The sequence below is a fragment of the Lactuca virosa genome, chromosome 8, assembly GCF_052849685.1.
Source record: "Lactuca virosa cultivar CGN04683 chromosome 8, Lactuca_virosa_CGN04683_v6, whole genome shotgun sequence".
Lineage (NCBI taxonomy): Eukaryota > Viridiplantae > Streptophyta > Magnoliopsida > Asterales > Asteraceae > Lactuca > Lactuca virosa.
In genome coordinates, this window is record NC_136433.1 from 236,651,030 (window position 1) to 236,654,101 (window position 3,072).

General features: G+C 40.2%; 1 pseudogene; it reads left to right on the forward strand.

The window, feature by feature from the left end:
• The first annotated feature begins 598 nt into the window (after nucleotides 1-598).
• LOC145131337 (adenine/guanine permease AZG1 pseudogene) lies at nucleotides 599-2,371 on the forward strand (annotated as a pseudogene).
• Nucleotides 2,372-3,072: the final 701 nt, after the last annotated feature.

Sequence of the window (3,072 nt, forward strand, 5' to 3'; positions counted from 1 at the left end):
TTCAATGATGATATTGAACTCTTCAATAAGAAAAATATATTTTTTTTTAATTCCAAAATAAATGTTCAAATATATTTCATTGAATTTTCTAGAGTTCAACGCATTTTAGGAAAAAAAATCGATAGAGTGGTATGATACATAAAATGATTATGTATCAATCTATTGAACTCTATAAAGTTTAATGTATTGTATGTGGATGCTCTCAAATTCAGTAATAACCCCCATTTTTAATTGCAATGTACTTTGTATTTTTATGTTATTTTATATCATTAACAAAAATCATTAACTGAAACCGATAACTAATAACTACTCAAATAGATTAAGAGACTTATTAGTTTGTTTTTAGCCAATAAACAAACCAAACCAAACAGCCTTATAAATACGCATGTACAATATATATATCGGAGTATAATTTGTTAGGCTTACTATTGATTATATGAAGGTTTACGTCTTTACGAAATTTGGCATATAATACTGATTTATAACCCAAACGGTCACATATCGTGCCACAAATATCATTTCATTCCGTCGATTAACATTCTCTTTAACTCCGTAGCATTTATACGAAATCCGAAAATAGTTTTCTGAAGCCATGAACATGGAGACCCCACCACCGGCAACAACTCCGCGACCACAACTCTGGCCGCTCCGCCCCTCACATACCAAACTCACATCCCGCCTCAATTCCTACATGGCCACCACCAGAATCGGGAAAAGGTTCAAACTCACGGAACGCAACACCACCTTCACCACAGAGCTCCGAGCTGGAACCGCCACCTTCCTCACCATGGCCTACATCCTTGTGGTAAACGCCAGCATCATCACCGATTCTGGTGGCACATGTAGCGTAAAGAACTGCACCTCCGCCATCCCCATCTGCTTAGACCCACCCAATTGCACCCTCATGCTCCCTCCGGATTCTTGCAAGTTGCCTCCAGTGGACCCTGGTTACACCGACTGCCTCTTGAGAACCCGAAAAGATCTCATCGTCGCCACCACTGCCGCCTCCCTCATCGCGTGTTTGTCAATGGGATTATTTGCTAACCTTCCCTTCGCACTCGCTCCTGGAATGGGGACTAACGCTTACTTCACTTACACGGTGGTAGGGTTTCATGGATCCGGAAGCTTATCCTACCAAACTGCCTTGGCTGCTGTTTTTATCGAAGGTTTTATCTTTTTGATCATTTCCACGATCGGTGTTCGAGCCAAACTGGCGAAACTAGTACCTAAATCGGTCCAAGTCTCATCATCAGTCGGAATAGGGTTGTTCCTAGCTTTCATTGGACTACAGCACAACCAGGGTATTGGGTTAATAGGGTATAGCCCATCAACCCTAGTAACACTAGGTGGATGCCCAAGAACTTCTCGGGCCGCCCTAGCACCTGTATTCACTAATGGAACGATAGTCTTGATGCCTAATGTTACAGCATCAGGCGATATACTATGCATGCACAATCGAATGGAAGACCCTACATTATGGCTAGGTATTATTGGGTTCGTGATAATCGCATACTGTCTAGTAAAAAACGTCAAGGGCGCCATGATTTACGGCATAATATTCGTGACTGTGGTTTCATGGTTTAGACACACGAGTGTGACTGAGTTTCCAGATACCGATTTAGGTAACTCGGCATACGAGTACTTCAGAAAGATTATCGATGTCCATGCGTTAGAGACAACAGCAGGTGCCATAAGCTTCAAGGGTATGAACACAAAGGCATTTTGGGAAGCATTGGTCACATTTTTGTACATCGACATACTTGATGCCACAGGTACGTTATCTTCAATGGCTAGATTCGCAGGCATGATGGACTCCAACGGAGATTTTGAGGGTCAATATTTTGCGTTCATGTCGGATGCAGCCTCGATCATGATTGGATCACTGTTAGGGACATCACCGGTGACGACATTTATGGAGTCATCAACGGGGATCAAAGAGGGTGGGAGGACGGGGTTGACAGCGATAACGGTGGCGGGATACTTCTTTTTGGCTTTTTTCTTTACACCGTTGTTGGCATCGATACCACCGTGGGCGGTGGGGCCACCTTTGATATTGGTGGGAGTTTTGATGATGAAAGCCGTGACCGAGATTCAATGGGATGATATGAAACAAGCAATTCCAGCATTTATGACTATGATTTTGATACCATTGACATATTCTGTGGCATATGGGATGATTGGCGGCATTGGTGCATATATTATCTTGAATTTGTCGGATTTGGTGATGTTTTTAATGAAGAAATATGGGATTAAGGATAAGATCAGAAGTAAAAGTTCGATTATTAGCCAAGGATCAAATGTTGGAGGTAGTACCAATACAAGTATGGCGACAGAAAAATATGTCAACTATAGAATCGAAGATACTGTATAATTATTGTAACAAGAAATGCTGAGTTTGTCGCTTTAAAAGTCTGGTAAATGATACTCCATTCATTAAATTATGCATGCGATGTTCAATTTTCAAAATGAATTATATGTTGTTCAAACTTTTATCAAATATATTGATCATTTTTATGACTTTGACCAAACTTTCCCAACAAAGTTGAAGGAATGACATGTAGTCCAACCTTGACCGATCGGTACGTCCAGCAGTGAGCTACCTGGTGCTCATAGACTGCTCTCAACTTCAAGCACCAATCCATTCACCTTATGCGACGGAACTGACATATATAGTTCAACCCTATAGCGGAGAGGCTGTGTCACTGCCCATGGTACGCTATATATGGTGGCTATTAAACTGTTGTCGTATACGATTTAAATAAATAAAATATTCACTGCTTTGTTGTACTAATGCGTAACAGAGAAGCATGGTTGAATCCTCAGGAACACAATCAAATGGTCTGTCTCTTTGCGTAAGGCTTTTACTAGTCAAAACAGAAAATATAAAAAAAGGGATTTTGATTATTAACTAAAGACTAAAGTTGTAGTGAAATAATCTAAATGAAACCAGTAATAAAAAAGAATTCAGTTTTGCTGCGATTTTCCTAGTCATACTATCAACCCTGATCTGGTTATTCAAAATGGGTTCTATTTAAGCTGGTACTGAGAAAAACTATGAAGCTCTAGTATAAT